This window comes from Vicugna pacos, chromosome 19 (genome assembly GCF_048564905.1).
Source record: "Vicugna pacos chromosome 19, VicPac4, whole genome shotgun sequence".
Lineage (NCBI taxonomy): Eukaryota > Metazoa > Chordata > Mammalia > Artiodactyla > Camelidae > Vicugna > Vicugna pacos.
In genome coordinates this window covers 43,379,385-43,398,826 of record NC_133005.1, presented here as the reverse complement: position 1 = coordinate 43,398,826, position 19,442 = coordinate 43,379,385, and the positions used below count along the sequence as shown (strand labels likewise).

The window sequence follows — 19,442 nt, the reverse complement described above, 5'->3', positions numbered from 1 at the left end:
CGAAACCCCATCGTATCCTAACCTGGGGCAGATGCTTTGAAGGGCATGTTCACTCTTCTCAGAATCCATCATAACCACCCCTTTGGCCAGGGGACCCTTGATCAGAGCCAAGTCTCAGCATGATTCAGGGGACAGGTACACACTATGACCCAGGAGGGGGAAAAAGCTGATTGAAGAAAAGGCCGGATCCCCTTGAAAAAGGACCTTGTACTATTGCTGCGAAGACACTCTGTCAGCATTCCTCTGAGCCTTCCCCAAAGGGACCTGTATGATGGTGATTTGGGAAGAAAGTAAATACTCAAACCTTTCAGGGATTACCAGATACCCCAAGAGTTAAAGAGCCCAGAGCAGCTGAGGTTCTGCCCTGCGGGCATCGGAAATCAGAGTGGGCACTTGAGGGAGAAAGTCATAGGTCTGAACTTCAACCTCGCGTCCACCTACAGAGACAGCGACCGGGGTGGGGGCTTTGCGTGTGATCCTCCGCGTGGTCCAGGAATGAGTTACTTACATGCCTGAATCCTGCTCTACTTCCTTGAATTCCTCATATTTTTAACTTACACATAAGTTTTTGGAGCTTAACTTTATAACCTAGTCTCTAGGGAACAGAATATTCGTGAGCCCTGGGCTGGATTTGAGGAGTCAATAAAATCACCCATGATGGATACAATGACTGGGGCTTCTCATTGTGAATACGAGTGAGAACATCTTCATTCGTAACAAAGAGAGATGGATCTTGCTGGGCAGAAACAGGGGGTCATTCTGTTGCTTTAAGGACGTTCCAATGTATATAAAAGGATGCGAGTGGAAGCTGAGTAGCCCAAGGGATGAGCTGCATTGATTGCCTCTCAGCTCCAAACGCAACCCTTCAGCATACACTGTAGTTTAGGCAATGCAGCTCCCGTAAGCGTTTCACCTTCAGGGTGGGCACGGTGTGCAGTTTTCCCAAGAGAGGACGCTGGAGGGACACTTCGGGAGGCTGAGACTTCCTGCAAATTCCAGCAGAAGCCAGGGAGAGGGTCAATGGGATGGCTCTGAAGGCGTACCCTGGAGCCTCCCCCGCCACCACCCCAGAAACACGCCCCGTACGACCCGCCGCCTCAGCCTGGCGCTTCCCTGTCTGCAGCCCCCACGCGTGGAAACCAGAGCTCCTGCTCAGGCTTCACGCAGTCTGCCTGGGACCCAGAGGGTCCCCTTGGACGTGCAGCTCCTTCTGCAGCCGCACACAGCCCGCCGGTGGCCACTCCGTCTCCCACACGCACAGCCCATGAGTTCTGCCAGGCTTTGTCCCCGCGGCCTGGCAACTCCAGACAAGCTCCAGTCTGGCTAAAGCAGCCAGCTCCTCTGCTGTCTGGTGGCTAGACCTTAGCTTCTCCAGTGAGGTCTGAACCTCTTCCAAGTCTGCCTTTTCTCTTGCTCCTCGAAGCACCACACCGTCCTCTTATGTCTGCCAGGTGCTCTTTACAGAGTTAATCATCCTTACGAGACTTCCACTTTCTGATTGGACCCAGATCGCTACACCAGGACAGCTTGTGTCCCAGGCCCTCAGACAAACCTGAGCAAATCTAAGGAACTGAAATCACACAAGTGTTCTCTGACCGTAACAGAATCAAACTGGAAATCAATAATAGAGAGAGAACAGGAAGAATCTTCAAACACTTGGAAACGAGGCAGCAGTCGGCAAAATAACCCGCGGGTCAAAGGGGAGGTGTTCGGGCAGCCAAGAAACACACCGAGCGCACAAAAATGGGCATTTAACATCTCGGAATTTGTGGGACACTCTAAGTCCTTGCGGAGGGGGAGTTTATAGCATGGAATGCTTATTTTAGAAAAGATGGAGAGTTTCAAACCAATGATCCAAGCTCCTACCTCAATAATCTAGTAAAAGAAAAGCACAGGAAACCCAAAGTACACAGGAGGAAGGAAGGGGGGAGGGTGTAGCTCAGTGGTAGAGCGCGTGCTCAGCACGCAGGAGGTCCTGGGCTCAATCCCCAGTCCTTCCGTTAAATGAATGAATGAATGAATGAATGAACCTGATTACCTCCTCCTCCCCCCCAAAAAATTTTAAAATAGAAAGAAAAGGGAAGAAGTCAATTTAATTAGAACAGAAAAATAAAGTCAATGAAATAAAGTCAATGAAAGAAAAAAGCTCATTCCTTAGTAATATCAATAAAATGGATCTTAAGAATCTCTAAAGATTTAGAGATTTAGAACGGGGAAAGGAGGGAAGACAGAAATGACCAACATCAGGCGTGAAGCAGGGCATCTCACTACAGACCATGCAGGTATCAAAAGGACAGAACAGAAATACTGTGAATAACTCCATCCACATACATTTGATAACTTAAATGAAATGGACCAATTCCATGAAAAGCACAAATTATCACAATTCACCAAATTCAGAACAGATAATTTGCATAGCACTGTAACTATTAAGCAGGCCAAATTTGTAATTTTAAAACTCCCCCAAAGGCAAAAAACCCCCCAAAAGTCCCCAAAAAGCAGTTTCCAGGTCCTGATGGCTTCACTGAAAAACTCTGCCTAATGTTTAAAGAAGAATTAACACCAATTCGACACAACTTCTTCCAAGAAACAAAAGGAGAGGGAGTGATTCCTCATTAATTTCACGAAGCTAGCTATTACCCTGACACCAAAGCCAAACAAAGATAGTCTTAAAAAAAAAACAAACCCACTACAGAGCAATATCCCTTCATGAATACAGGTGCAAAATCCTTCACAAAATATGAGCAAGTAGAGTCTGCAATATAAAATGAATTGCACCCCATGACCAAGGGTTCCAAGGCTACACTGAGATAACTCACCACATTCACAGAGTAAAGAAGAAAAACCACATGATGGTAGCAACTGCGGTAGAAAAAGCTTTTGACAAAAATCAACACCTATCCACAATAAAACCCCTCAGAAAACAGACATAGAGGGAAAGCCTGTCAACCTGATGAAGTGATTCTACGGAACTTCTAGAGCCAACCATATGCTTAATGGCAGGAAACGAAGGACTTCCTCCCAAAGGGCAGGAGCGAGATGGGGTTGCCACCCACCACTTTTACTTAACGTGAAACATAGTGCTGGACGTTCTGCCAAAGCAAGAAAGGAAACAGAATCACAGAGACGGGAGGGGAAGAAATAAAACTGCCCCTGTTTGCACACGGCATGGCTGTCTACGCAGAGACTCCTAAGACATCTAAAAAATAAACAAACAAATAATAAAAAACCTTCCCAGAACTAATAAATTCAGTCAAGTCACAGGATACAAGATCAACGTATAAAAAAATTAATCCTACTTCTGCACACCAGCAATGAACAGTTGGAAACCAAAATTTAAAACACAGTGTCATTTATAACCACTCAACACGAACAAGCAGACAACGCAGGGTCTGCAAGCTGAAAACGACAGAGCGCCGCTGAAGGGACGCAAAGGAAATCCGAAGAAAGAGAGAAATACATTGTGTTTTATGGCCTGGAAGACGGAACGTAATACAGATGTCAGTTCCTCCTAAATTGATCTACAGACTTAATTCAATTCCTATCAAAATCCCAGTAATTTTTTTTTCTTTGTGGGCCTGGACAAGATTATTCTAAAATGTATACAGGAAAGTAAAGGAACCAGAATAACTCCGTTTTGAAAAAGGATAATGAAAGGGGGAGACTCAGTCTACCTGACTGGGAAACTTACCACGCAGAGCGGCGGCAATCAAGATGGCGCCACCCGGGCAGGGAGCAGACGCGCAGCCCAACTGAACAGAAATGTTTTGAAAACCAGAAACAGACTCACAAATAAGCCCAACTGATTTTTAACAAAGGTTCAAAAGCGATTTGGTAGAAAGAGTGTAACCCTGTCAACAAACGGTGCTGGAAAAACTGACATCCACAGGCAGAAACAACCCAGCCTCAAGTAAACCTCACACTTTACTGATGCGAACGTTACCTCAAAATGCAGAAAAGGGGAGGGCAGAGCTCGGTGGTAAAGCACAGTGTTAGCATTCACAAGCTCCTGGGTTCGATCCCCAGTACCTCCATTAAAAAAAAAAAAAAAGTAAAATTAGCTTTAAAAAAAAAAGTAAAACAGGCTTCAGTGGAAACTGTAAAACAATAAAGCTCTAGAAAAAAAAAATAGGAGAAAATCTTCAGAGTCCAGGGCACAGGGAAGAGTTCTCAGACTTGATACCAAAAGCACAAGACACACAAGGAGATATGGGTAAACTGGATCTCGTCAAAATTTAAAATATTTGCTCCACGAGAGCTCCTGCTCTGAAGAGGATAAAAACCCCAGCTACAGACCAGAAGAACATCTTTGCAAGCCCAGCATCTAACAAAGGACTCATATCGAGAATACGAAAACTAAACATTAAAAAAAAAAAATTCAACAACAATCCAATCAGAAAATGAACAAAGGACACGAAGAGGCATCTCGCCAAAGACACAAAGATGAAAACAGCACAGGAAAAGACGTTCAGCACCGTTAGCCATCAGAGAAATGCAGATGGAAACCACAGTGAGGCGTCACTGCACCCCCCCCCCAAGGATGAAAGTGAAAAGCAGTGACACCACCAAACACAGGCGAGGATGTGGTAACGCCAGGGGGGTTGCTGGTGTGGCTGTGAGGTGGCAAGGCCATTCGGGAAAAAAGTCTGGCAGTGTCTTAAAAAAAAAAAAAGTTAAACAGGCCGTTCCCATTCAACCCAGAATTTACACGCCTGGCCTTTCTTTATCCAGAGAAGTGAAAACTTAGGTTCACACAGGAGCCTGCACACGAGTGTTCACGGCAGTTTTACTCACAGTAGCCAAAAGCCACTCAGCCCTGATGTCCTTCAACTGGTGAGGACTGAAACCAGCATGGGTACATCCGTCTCCTAGAGTATGACTCAGCCATTAAAAGGAGCAAAGGGTTACATGGAACAGTCTAGACGAACCTCCGGAGAATTATGCTGAGTGAAGACAGTCAATCCCGAAGGCCACACCCGGTAATTTCGTTTATACAACATTCTGGAAATGACAAATCATGGAACTGGAGAACAGGTGAGTCGTTACCAGGGGTTAAGAGGAGGAGAGCGGGAGGGAAGTGGGTGTGGTCGCATCCTGACTGCATCACTCTGCCCCTTGTGATTTGCAAGATATTCCTCTTGGGGGGCCACTGGGGACATGGTATCTCTCTGTATTATTTCTTATAACTGCATGCGAATCTAGAAAGATTTCAAAACAAAAAGGGCTGATTTATAAAAAGAATAAGTAGTCAATAAATAAATGAAAAGAGAGAGCATTGAAACTGAAACAACCTTCGCAGCGTGTGTCAGTGTTAAAAGCAGCGTCTAGAGTTTACCTAAAACCACGTCCCTAGGCCTGGGCGCCACAAGGCTGCCCTTGGAGAAGCGCTGACTCAACACACATCATTTCCCCTGGCCTGGTTTTCTTTGGATCAACTCACTGGTCCTTAGGCGACCTTACAGTCAAAGGACACGTTACATGGAGAGGTTCCATCATTGTGCGAGTGCAGAACAATCATGGTCCAACTACAAGCAAAGCAATCAGGACCCACAAAGACCTCTCTCTCGGTTGCAAGGCAAATGGGGGAAAGGCTGCCTACGGGTGCCCACGAGGGACTCTGCAGAAATTCCAGAATGCGACCTTCGGGGCAGCTTGACCATCTCTACTGAACCACACCCAAGGGCGATGGAGTGCCCGGACCTCGGAGACAAGACCTGTCCTTGAACATTTGCTCCTCCACCTACAGACTCTATGACTTTGGACACGTCCTCACCTCTCCAAGCCGTGTTTCCCTTTTCTAGAAAGTGGGGCTCACACCCCCTTTTTCAAAGGGCTGGATAACCAACCAGTGGATGTGATACTGTGGGCACAGAAAATACTCCGCCCGCTAGGTTTTTGCCTCTCAGTCACACACAGTCCTCCCCCACTCCCTTCTACAATCTTGTTTCTCTGCATGCATGTCTGTGGTCTCTACCACCAGAAAGGTCTCTGGCTGGGACCCGTGGGCCCCTCCTGGTGGCCTCATTTCCCTTCAGCAACAAGGCAGTGATTATTTAGGGGTTTTTGCATGGGAGTCCCCCTCCCCCGACGTCCTGGTCAAAGTAGAACTGAGGAAGCAAGTCTTCATCCCTTGGCATCTCAAAATCTTCCCACAGCCCCCGAGATTTCTACAGATTTCTAAATACTCGCTCTAATGAATATCGGCCTGTGACCCTGCATGCTTGCCCTTCGCCAGGGCGATAGAATTAGGGTGGTTAAAAAGCACATTATTTTAAACATGCCCTGACGTTTATTCTGCTTTTCCCAGTCAGCTGATACTATCTTTCTAAGTTGCATCCTGTCCCGCCTCGGTTTCTGGCAGATAACATCTCTAGTTTCAGTCTCACAGAGAGATTTGCTACGGGAACAGGGAAGCGTGGTACCTCTCAGGACATGGGTTCCACGGCTTATCTGACAGACCCTCCAACTCTTAGCTATTTTGGAAACTGGGAAGCCAAATATACGTAGAAATACATGGTCCAGGGTCCATGATCCCTTATAAATCTTGTTGAAAAATGCTACCCTTGGGTGGTTGACCAGTACAACTGCTATAAATAGCATCTCTATCAGATACCTTGATACCTAGATTAGACTGTACGGTTTGTTTTTCAAACTCTTGGGCCAGTAGAAATGATGCTTCTCACCAATCCACACCTTTGGTTTAATTAGGGCCACATCATCGACAAAAGAACTGCTTCCAAACCCACAAATTCCCTTATAGGTTGGTTTCTGTTCAGTGGAATGTGGATTGTGGACTTGGTTTCCGACAGCCATTATGATTTGCAGTAAATATTTTGACAAAAGTAACAGTGGTGTTAGGCACACAGGAGAATTATCAAACTGGGTCAGGCCCAGCTTTACGCTGCATTTTCTTTTTAACTGCATGCTTGAAGATAAACATATCATTAAGAGCACAGGATTTAAAAGAAAAAAGAGCTGTGTTTTCTATATGACTATCTCGAGGAGGATGTTACATACCTTGATGAAGAGTGATGTATTTGCAGCCGGTGATGCTCCAATTCAAAGACAAATGACCTGGCCTGAAACTGAGGGGATGTCCACAGCCCAGAAAAGACAACGGGGCAGGTCTCCCAGAGCAGAGAGGAGCTGGCCTGGCCCTCCCCCGACCTTCTTCGCTGAGACGGCGGCTCAGACGTCCTCCCTGGTCCCCACCTGGCATCTCCGAGGACAGAGATGCCTGTCCCGCATCTTAGAAAATAAAATAAAAGAGGATGGCCTCCCGTGGCTTGGCCTTTGAGTCACCTCGCTGAGAAAAGCACCGTGCTGAGCAACCTGGAGAAGACTCAAGCTGAGGTGGGACTTGGGCTGGCTCAGAAATAGGAAGTCAACTCTTTTCTATACATTACTAATGTCACAGTAGCAGCCCACAGAAAACAGGAAGAGAGAGACACCAAGGACAGAAAAAAACAGAGCCACAGCCAAGGCCTGCAGTCACTGTGACTGCCGAGCTAACACCCGTCCACAGGGCAGGCTGCCTGGAAGCGGAGGAGCCCCAGCCGGCGCACCAGAGATGTGGTTGTGCCACGCAGGCTGGTAAGAATTAGGGCCTGGGTGCGCCTCTTCCTGAGAGTGGGGTTGGAGGAGCATCTGTAGAGCCTCCAGTGTCACCTGGGGGTTCCTGAGGGCCCAGATCAAGCACTTCCATTGCCGGTGATGACAGCGGAAGGCCTCACGAGGCTTTCTGCAATGCTGTCTTTATTTAAGATTTCTGATCGCAGACACAGAGAACAAACTAATGGCTGCCAGTTGGGGGGTGGGGGCAACATAGGGGTGGGGGAGCAGGAGGAACAAACTACCGGGTATAAGATCGCCTCCAGGACGTGATGTGCGCCGCGGGGAATACAACCAACATCTGGCAGTAACTGTAAATGGAAAGTGACCTTTAAAATTGCATTAAAAATTTTTTTTAATTTTTAACTCAAAATAAATCTTAAAAAAGGAAAAAAAGACATTGAAAGGCATCTGATCTCATTCAAAACCCCTGGGCTTTAACTTCATTCAGACGTGCTTGCGTACCGGGCTCCGTCACTCACCAGCTGTCAGCTGGGATTTAACCTCACTGCTGCAGTTGCCCTAATGATAAAGTACCTACTTTGCCACTATCATAGGGCGCTCCGTACACTAATTACTGCTTTATTTCATTTAATTATGTAGTTTGAATAGATTTTTAAAGAATATCTTAGAAAATGAAAAAAATTAAAATGTGATATTTTGTTTAATATGGAATTATTTGCATTAATTTTTATTTTCAAGATGTTACACAAAAATATTGTCTTGTTGACTCAGTTTGGGGCACCCCTAAATTCTGCATCTGTGGTGAGTCCTGTCTCCCTGCCCTAGTCCCTGCCCTGCTCTCTCTGACTTTGGGAGGAGCAAACACAGGAGTAATGGAAGGCAAAAAATGCAATCAGTACAATCCATAAACGTATGAAAATATAGTCAATAATCGAAATAATTTTTCTCAGAGGTGGAGGTTGAGAGGCAAAAATGAATCTCTAAGCCAGAATGCCAGTGAATGAAAAGAAAGGCCTTTGGGGGTGACCCAGGGCAGACCAGAAGTAGGACTGGCCATGCGGACTAGCAATATGTTAACCCTTTTAGGCCAGTTTCCATTGCTTTGAAACATCCCTTTTTTTCACTGGGGAGAAGAATGCTTCCTTACCCTGCTTTGCCATCAGTAATACCCAGCAGGTCGCGTATCCAAGCCTCATGTTTAGCTAGACCTGGTTTGGGGGGTAATTTCATCTGGCTGAGTGAGTTGGTCTTTGGAAGAACCAGATTATGCATTTTCATGTGGCATCAGTGCTCAGGCATCTCGCTGGCCATGTGAGCCACTCCGCGTGCAAGAGGCCACAGCACTATTTACAATAGCCAAGACATGGAGACAACCTAAATATCCATTGATAGATGAGCAGATAAAGAAGTTGTGGTGTAACTTGCAATGTTCCATATGCCATGGAACATTACTCAGCCATAAAAAAGAATGAAATAATTCCATTGGCAGGAACACGGATGGACCTAGAGATTATCAGATTAACTGAAGTAAGTCAGGCAGAGAAAGACAAATATCATATGATATCACTTATATGTGGAATCTAAAAAATGACACACACTTTGTTTACAAACCAAAAAGACTCATAGACACAGAAAACAAACCATGGTTACCAAAGGGGAAAGGGCAGGGGAGGGATCAATTAGCAGTTGGGGATACACTACTATATATAAAATAGATAAACAACAAGGACCTACTATAGGGCACAGGGGACTATATTAAATATCTTGTTATAACCTATAATGGAAAGGATCTGAAAAGAAAAAAAATGTATGTATGTATATGTATAGCTGAATCACTTTGCTGTACACCTGAAACTAACATTGTAAGTCAACTGCACTTCAATAAAAATAATAATACAAAAGAGGCTGCAGGGAGCAGACAGGTAAGAATGGGAAAGAGACAGATGCAGAGCCAGGAACAGTGCAATGCATCCTAGTGAGTGGACCTCACCCATGTAACACAGCCGCACCTCCAGTGCCCCCTCTCCTCCCCCAGGACCCTCAGACATCCCAGAGCCCAGCACTGACACCAGCATCCATCCTGCATTACTGGTCCCTGCAGCTCTCCCAGTGTTAAACATCATAGACCCACCTCTGGCCACGACACATAAACAAAGCATTCTGGGCGCCCGGGGGAAGAGAGCTGGGGGAGCCTTCCTGGAGGACACGACAGGTGAGCTGGGAATTGCCAGGTGCGTAAGAATTTGATGAGCAGAAGCTGCAGCAAGAGGCCAGCGGGGGAAGCCTGAAAATGCACGAAGGCTGGAGACCTGTGAGTGTGCCGCTGTCCCTGAAAGGGAGCGAGAGGGGGAGGGAGGGCCCGGGCAGCTGAGGACAAGGAGAGGGACAGGAGGAGACCCGAAGTGGGAGCTGGTAGCAACAAAACACCCAACTCTAGTGCTAAAAGGATGGGCCTTCCTCTGGAGTTGGGGAGAACTCCGGGGAGCAAAGAGCTACGAGAGGGATGCGGACAGGGACGAGCTGGGCCGGCTCGCTGAGGCTGAGGACAGACGTTTCCCTAGGCTTAACCAAGGAAGCCCTCAGGACCGAGCTTGTCTCTATATCCTCAAAAGACTTTGGTTTATCTTGTTTTCTCCCAAGTTACAGTCTGAATGTATTTCATTAAGATAAATGAATGAGAGTTTCCTGTACAAAAGCTACTAAAAAAAAACCACCTTTGGAGTTGATTGATAATAAATGTATAAGTGGACAAATAGATAAACACAATGTGGCACAACCAGGTGATGGGTATCATTAGGCAACAAAGAGCGAACGAAGTTCTGACACCTGCTGTAACGCGGATGAACCCAGGCTGTTATGCTGAGTCAGAGAAGCCAGAAGCAAAAGGCCACGTATCTGTGACTCCGTGCACGGGAAATGCCCAGAATGGGCAAATCTGCAGAGACAGAAAAGCAGGCTCGTGGCTGCCACGGGCTGGGTGGGGAGGGGAGTGGCGGCTGCTGGTTCAGAGGTTACTTGGGGGGGGGGTGTTGCGATGTTCTGGAGTTAGATCAGCATGATGCGTGCACAACTTTGCGAAGAAACTAAAAACCACTAAATCACACACTTTAGAAGGGTGAACCTTATGGTATGTGAATTATATCTCAATATAATAAGTAATCACCCCCTCTTCCAGTTTTTCTAAGCACCGTGATGTAATTCAACTCTCCAGAGCCTGCAGTAGGTAACCAGCCAGTTAGGTATGTGACAATAGTCATCAAAGAAAGAGAAAAATAATTTCCAAATTACTGTGAACTTGCTTTCTCGGGCCTTCTTTCCCCGCAAGGAAATACACAAAAGAGACCTCTCACTCCCTCGCCGAGAGCAAGGCGCACATGGCAGACGGGCGGCCGGTGCTGTCCGGCGCTCACAGCAAAGCCAAGTCAGGACGGGACAGGCGTCCCGAGCGTCCAGGTGAGACCGGGTGGAAAGGGTCTCACACACACCACACACACACACACCCCCACACACAGACCACACACAACCCACAAACACACACCACACACACACACACACCACACACACACCCCACACAACCCACACACCACAAACACACACACCCCACACACACACACACCCCACACACCCCAAACACACACACACCACACACACACACCCCACACACACACCCCACACACCCCAAACACACACACCCCACACACACACCCCACACACCCCACACACACACCCCACACACCCCAAACACACACACACCCCACACACACACAGCGGTGATGCCGTGTGGCCCTTGCACTGCTCAACACACACTCCTGTCCAGAAGCCAGGGCTGAGGGGAGCAGAATGACCCCCTGCCTTTGGGGGAAGGTCAGTGCCCAGGAACCTTCCCCAGTCCTCAGATATGCAGTCAGGTGGCAGAAAGCCATGGGGAGGGGGGACAGTTGCAGCTGGCCCCCTTCTTGTGACTCCAAGAGCAGCCACCTGGCTCACCCAGGGCTCAGTCTGAGAATGAGTCTCAGCAGGAAAGCTGGGGCGTGGGGACCTGGCCTAGCCTCCCCAGGGAGTAGGGCACTGAGGAACCCTTCCCCGGGCCTCGTGTGAGTCATGTTAGAAGTGACTCTGATCTCACCCCCAGATCCCCAGGTGCAGCCCATCCCCCCACATGCCGTGCGGGCCCTCCTCTCCCCGACCTCCAGTGGCCTCTGCAAAGCATTAAACTGGGCCTAGAACAGCGCCTGGCCCCGTATCAAGGCCCCCAAAGCACGTGCTAAATGAATGAAAACAGACGCACGTGATTCATTTGTTTCAACTCTCGTACACACAGTGGGACAATTTATGAAGAACCGAGACCAAGCAAGACCCACCAGGACAGACTGCCCCCCTTCTTCTCTGGACGCTCCCCTGATGGCCCTTCACAGCATGTCTCTTGTCCTTCTTGGGCTGTTGGTCCCCTGGGTCATAGCGATTGTTCGGGTGTCCACAGTCAGCCTGTGGTCAATATCCACGGGACAGCAAACCCTGCCCGAGCCCTCAGGCCCTGAACCAAACCCTGACCTTACACTGAGTGCCTTAGAGCCCCACAGACCAGGTGGGACTTGCCCGGCACGGAAAACCTCAAAGGCTCCCAGCTCATCCAGTGCAGAGGATGTCCCAGCGGGCTTCACGGGGGAGGCAGCGGGACACGGCGCACTCAGGGGCTGGCGATGCAGTGACTTGGGAACGCGCCCTTGGACTTTCACGTAAGCCCCCTCTTTGGGTTCTGTTCCCCCAATGTCCTCATTGTCAGAGAGGTTTGTCATCACAATCCACATGTCGTGAGACATGAGTTTGTACCTGTAGAGTCCCTTTAGAAAGGAGCACTCCGTGGACGTGTGGCACTGTCCTGGCGGCTGTGGTTCTCACTTCTGTGCGGATAGAAAACGCCTCTCCCTGAAGCACAGTTGCACAACTGCGCCCCGCGCTCATCCGCCTGCAGCCCTCAGGGCCACTTTAGCAATGTTTTTATTTAAAACACGATGCATCCGGGCAGTTTTTGATTATTCATGGTAACGGGGGTCAAGGTTCAGCTGAATAATTGAAATGGAAACTTTATTCCCACCGAGAGTTTCCTTCACCTCCACCTCCTTCCTTCCTTCCTTCCTTCCTTCTGCTGAGGAGGGAGGCGCTGTTGGATTGTGGAAGGGGCACTGGGCTGGGAGCCTCCCTCGGGGCCTTCCTCCGGCCAGGACTGCCACTGGCTTTCTGGGGCCCCAGATAGAAGGAGCTGGACCAGCGTGCCCCATCATCACCCCTAAGCTGCATGTCGCCTTCAGTTTTATTCACAACAGGTTTCTTCCAATTGACTTGCTTTTTATCATTTCATTGGTCACAAGCTGTAATCAAAGCTGTAATGACAGCTAACTGTGGTCATGATGCACTTCTGTAAGAGCCGTTAAAATAACTCCTTAGGTATTAACGCTTTTAAAAAAGATACATCAAAAGATACCACCTGACCTTCACGTGGCTCCTAAGACAGAAAACCCACATTCATGGGAAGACTGTGGAGATTCAAATAGGATCTGGAACTGAGTTACAATCACGTACCAACATCTGCTTCTCCAGCACAACAATGTGCCCTGTGTGCACGTTAAGTGTAAGACGCTCACCGTGGGGCTAAGAGGATGTGGGAACTCCCTGTGCTGACTTTGCGACTTTCCTGTAAACTGGAAATGATTCCAAGAAGTTGATTAAATTTTTTTCGAAAGGTCCCACCTAAAGTTATGAAGAATAAAAAAAAAGGTACCCTCAGGGTCTGCCTACCAAGCTCGGGAAATGTCAGATCAGACTGCGTGTCAGCCCTTCAGACCCTCCGACACCAGGGAAGGTCTGGGTTTGGGCTGAGTGCAGAAGCACAGAGACGCCCCTTCCTGTGGTCTGTGGCTCAGTGGGCAGAGGGCAGAAGTTCACAGAGACGATGTCCTTCTGACTCATGAGACAGGTTCCTCAAATCTGTCCCCCTCCCCTCTCCCTGTACAGCAAAGACTGTTTGGGGATAAATGCCCCTCTTTTCCAGGGCAGCTCCCATCTCACTGATGGAGATGGTTCCATCAATCTGGCTCCTGGATGGCACCGGGCTATGATTGCGGTGCGTCCAGGGAAAGGTCCACAGCCTCCCAGGGCCCGTGACACATGATGTTCCCGATGCTCTCCAGCCGTGATTGCCTGCTGCAGCTCATTTCCCTGGACACGAGCCCGGCTGCGCTCCTGCAGAGCCACACGGAACAGAAGTGCCCGAGTGATCCACAAAAAGCCAAAAAGCGAGGGGGAGGCAGGGCATTTGCTTCCCTACAAATTGCATCCCTTTTCAGGAAGACGGACCGTGGCTCTTAAGCACTTGGCTCTCAGATTTTAATCACAGGGTGTAAAAGGGAAATCAGTTCCCGCGCCTCGGGTGTTGTTTGTTGCATCACCTACTGTTTCTGTAGATTAATTTTTTAACCAGAAAGAAAAAGCCTTACATTTCAGCTCAACTGGTTCAGCGCCCCTGCCAGCCCCTCACCCCCACTCTCAAAAGTTTCTTATGTAAGGAGTTTCCTTTCTTGTTTTGTTTTTAAGGGGAAGAGTTCACTGGTCCAGATGGGGAACAACATGAGGGCTAAGACCCCACCCCTTGGGACACTGGCTGAACAGTGTCTTTCGGATGCATTTACAAAAACACTATGTTTAAACATTTCAATAAACAGATTAAAACACAGATTTGTATATTAGCCTCTGCCAGCTGCTTCTCCAAGCCAAGAATCCTTTGTCCTCATGAAACCAAATGACGGTTGTTCCTCGAATCCAAGTCCTGGCCTGAGAGACCCTGGGCCCTTCCCAGGGATCTGGGTTTCTCTTCCTCTTTGCTGGCCTCTGAGCTCACATTCTGGCTTTATTTCCCACTGTCCTATCCTCTGGGTGTGTTCTTACTGTAAGTTCTCCCAAATCCTTTTTGGAAGGAAGCAGAGCAGTTGTAAGCCAGTTTCTCTCCAAAGCCAGAGTTCAGAATCCCATCCGTGCGCAGAGGGAAGAGTTAGCGTGACCTCAATCACCCTCTCCCCACAGCGCAGGGACCACCACCTCCAGCTCCCTGCAGGACTGGCTTTTTGTTTATTTGTTTGTCTGTTAATTTTTTATTGAAGTATAGTTAATGTACAATATTGTGTTAATTTCAGGCGTACATCCAAGTGATTCGGTTATATATAAAAAGCGAAGCACTTTATCATGGAAAAACCTATATATATATATGTATATACACACATATAACTTAAATATATATATATGTATACACATAACCGAATCACTTTCCTATATGCCTGAAATCAGAATCATTCAGAATCTTTTCCATTATAGGTTATTACAAGATGTTGACTATAGTTCCCTATGCAATACAGTAAATCCTTGTTTATCTATTTTATGTGTAGTAGTGTGTATCTGCTAATCCTATATTCCTAATTTATCCCCCCTTCCCCCCAGTAACCATAAGTTTGTTTTCTATGTCTGCGAATCTGTTTCTGTTTTGTAAATAAGTTCATTTGTATCATTTTTTAAAGATTCCACATAGAAGTGATATCATTTAATATTTGTCTTTCTCAGTCTGATTTACTCCACTTAGTATGATAATCTCTAGGTCCATCTATGTTGCTGCAAATAGCATTATTTCATACTTTTTATGGCTGAGTAGTATTCCATTATACAAATATACCACAACTTCTTTATCCAATCATCTGTTGATGGACGTTTAGGTTGTTGCCATGTCTTGGTTATTGTAAATAGTGCTGCTATGAACATTGATGTGCACATATGTTTTTGAATTAGAGTTTTCACCTTTTCCGGATATAAGCCCAGAAATGGGATTGCTGGATCATAGGGTAACTCTATTTTAGTTTTTGAAGGACCCTCCATCCTGTTTTCCACAGCAGCTGCACCAATTTACATTTCCACCAGTGTAGGCAGGTCCCTTTTCTCCACACCATCTCCACATGCAGTACTTGCTTTTAAGTGCTGGGAACTTCAGGGTCTTTGGTGGAGCACCAGAGTAAACACACAACCCATCCATACATTCTCTAGAGTGACCGTCACTTCATACACTCCAAGTGAGGTTTGCCAGAATGTCTCTCAAGGCCAGATGCTGAAGATGAACTTTCCTAGTGTAAGGGGATTTGCCCCTTCACTCGGGGCCCCCAACCCATCTCTCCCCATTCCCAAAAGATGACAACTCCTTGAATCTAGAGCTAAAAGTACTTCAGGGATCATCTAACCCAGGAATGTCAAGTTCAGATGTACATCCCTCTCCTTATGACACCCATGGCCACTTGGTCAAGCAGCCACGCACTCTTTTCCCCAGAGCTAGGCATCAAAAGCCTCTTTACCTGGACCACCAAGAAATCATCCCAGGAAGATCCAACACCTGACCTAAAACCATTTTGCCACCCCCTAATTTTAAAGATCATAGAGATGGGACCAGAATCCACTTCTCACCTTTACCCACACCACCAAATTCTCACTGCCACTGTTTTTGTCACGGTGTTAAATGCACAGACATGCAAATGTGGATGTACACACCAAACACTGATGCACGAGTGTGTCCAGCCTCGCCTGTTGTCCTGTCCACTAAAAGCTGTGCTTTGTCCAACCTTCACTTCCCACTATCTGGAGAGGGTCCTGTCTCCACCAGACTGCCCTTTAGTTTTTTCTGTGATAATTATTCAAGATGATTGAGGAGAAAACAAGGACAAAAACCAAAGAGGCAAATACCAACCAAAAAAGCAATGAAGAAAACATGGCCCCTCCTAGGTGTCAGGGAAATTGCATTCAGCTGCTACTCACTCGTTCACCAAATATTTCTTGCATACCAATCAGGTTCCACGTTCTTTTCTAGGTCAAAGGATCAGGGGAGAATAAGACATAACAAATTACCCAGGACATTTTTCACAGAACTAGAACAAATCATCCTAGCATATATATGGAATCACAAAAGACCCAGAATTGCCAAAGCAATACTGAAGAAAAAGAACGAAGCTGGAGGAATAACCCTCCCAGACTTCAGACGTACTACAGAGCTACAGTAATCAAAAGAGCATGGCACTGGCACAAAAACAACATGTGGATCAATGGAACAGAATAGAGAGCCCAGAAATAAACCCACAGACTCAACAGTTGATTAATACACAATGGAGAAAAGACAGTCTCTGAGCAAATGGTTTTGGGAACCTTGGATAGCCACAATGTAAATCAATGAAGTAGAACTGCTTCACACCATGCACAAAAAAAACCCTCAAATTGGCTTAAAGATTTGAATATGAGACACTATAAATCTTCTAGAAGAAAACATAGGCAAAACATTCTCTGACATAAATCTTAGCAATGTTCTCCTAGGGCACTCCACCCAGGCAATAGAAATAAAAGCAAAAATTAACAAATGGGACCTAATTAAATTTATAAGCTTCTTTACAGCAAAGGAAACCATAAGCAAAACAAAACAACCCTCAGAATGGGAGAAAATACTTGCAAATGTTGTGACTGGCAAAGGCTTAATTTCTAGAATATATAAACAGTTCATACAACTTAATAACCAAAAACAAACAACCCAATCCAAAAATAAGCAGAAGATGAAACAAGCAATTCTTCAGTGAAGACATACAAATGGCCAAAAGGCACATGAAAAAATGCTCAATATCGCTAATTATCAGAGAAATGCAAATCAAAACTAAAATGAGGTATCACCTCACACCAGTCAGCCATCATTCAAAAGTCCACAAATGATAAATGCTGGAGAGGGTGTGGAGAAAAGGGAAACCTCCTACACTGCTGGGAGGAATGTAGTTTGGTGCAGCCACTTTGGAAAACAGTACAGAGATTCCTCAAAAAGCTAAAATAGACTTACTACATGATCCAGCAATCCCACTCCTGGGCATATATCTGGAGGGAACTCTAATTCAAAAAGATACATGCACCCCAATGTTCATAGCAGCACTGTATACAAAAGCCAAGACATGGAAGCAACCTAAATGTCCATCAACAGATGACTGGATAAAAAAGCAATGGAATACTACTCAGCCATAAAAAAGAATAAAATAATGCTATTTGCAGCAACATGGATGGACCTGGAGATTGTCATTCTGTAAGCCAGAAAGAGAAAGAAAAATACCAGATGATATCACTCATATGTGGAATCTTAAAAAAAGGGGGGGAAAAGACTCATGAACTCATTTACAAAACAGAAACAGACTCACAGACATTGAAAATAAACTTACGGTTACCAGTGGTGGGGAGGGGGTGGGAAGGGGTAAATTGGGAGTTCGAGATTTGCAGATACTAATTATATGTAAAAATAGATTAAAAAACAAATTTCTTCTGTAGAGCACAGGGAACTATATTCAGAATCTTATAGTAACCTTTAATGAAAAAGAATGTGAAAACGAATATATGTATGTTCAAGTATGACTGAAACATTATGCTGTACACCAGAAATTGACACATTGTAAATTGACTGTACATCAATAAAAAAAATATATTTATACACACAAAAAAGAAGAAAAAGCATAAAGGAGTGAGATCATTTCAGACAGAGATGAGTGGTATGACACGTGATGAGAAGAGACCTAAAATATAAGATCCAGCCTCAGGGAAATCTGAGGGTAGGTGGTTCCAGGCAGAGGGAGCATGACGTGCAAAGGCCCTGGGGTGATTTAACTTGGCGAGTTAAAACCAGCAGAAGGCTCATGCATGTGCAGAACAATGGCAAAGTGGAGAATGCTAGACGGTGAGGCCACAGTTCGCAGAAAGGACAAGGGATGTAGAGCTTTTTAGGCCATGGAAGTTTTATTCTAAGTAGCCTAAGACACAGCACAGAGATCAGGAAAGCAATTGAGAGAAATAGGATCAGAACAGAGGAAGAAATTTTTCCCACTGTTTGGGGAAGAGGGACAGTGGATGGAGAAAGAAAGAAGAAATTTTCCAAGTCTTGCAGTGTATCAGGGGTCTCCTCCCTAGTGCCGAAGAAATCCAAGCAAAGAACCTTGCTGTTTTCTCATCAGATAAATCACTCACTGTTTGCTGCACTGAATCTGGTGCTAGTAAAGCTGCTCTGGGACTGGACTACACGGGTCCCCGTTCCAATAGGGTTATACATGCCTTCTATGGGACTGACCAATGTGTCACGTGTGCATTCTGGTTCCACATGTGTGTTTCCCTAAACCTGAAGTGGGACACACTGACCCCGGCTGTCTAAATGCTCCATCCTGTCTGGGGCATGACCTGACTTGCCCCAGCATTGGGAGGGGGACCTTCTCCACCTCCAGCGTCCCCCGGCAGCTGTCCTTTCTCCCTCATGCACAGAGGACAGTGTATTGTAATGACTGGTCTATCCATCAGCGTCTGTCTCTAGATTCACTTCTTGAAGATGTGAACAAAAGTTGAATTCTCTCAGCCTAGCTCCAAGTAGGTACTTGGTGAGCAACTGTCCAACATAGCTTCTCAGCTGCATCGGGAAAGCAGAAGTGGCTTGTGGCTCCTTTCAAATGAAGAATTCCCTTCTGTGCAAAGCAGCTGAGCAGCAATTCCCTCTCCAAGGCTGGGCTGGCCAAAGCATCTTCCTATCAGTCCTTGTCCACCCACAGCCCAGCACGGTGGGGACGCCTGGCCTCTAATTTGCCTGCCTTGGACGTGCTGGTGGGCCCTTAAGACCATCAGGCACATCGTCCAGCCGCTCAATCAGGTCTTGGCAGCCGGGAGACCCAGGCTGCCTGGGCGGGGCGGCATCCCGTTGGTAAAGCAACTGCTCCTCCTGCCAAACCTTCTGCTCCACCGGAAGCCCAGCCCATGAAGATACGCCTGGCCCAGGGAGGAGGGCC

General features: G+C 46.6%; 1 protein-coding gene across 1 annotated transcript in view; it reads right to left on the bottom strand.

The window, feature by feature from the left end:
• Positions 1 to 7,278, bottom strand: part of ZNF831 (zinc finger protein 831) — a 79,773-nt gene extending 72,495 nt beyond the window's left edge. The window contains exon 1 of the mRNA XM_031687659.2: positions 7,018 to 7,278. The gene's annotated coding sequence lies outside the window, so the exon portion shown is untranslated. The remainder of the gene's footprint in view (positions 1 to 7,017) is intronic.
• Positions 7,279 to 19,442: the final 12,164 nt, after the last annotated feature.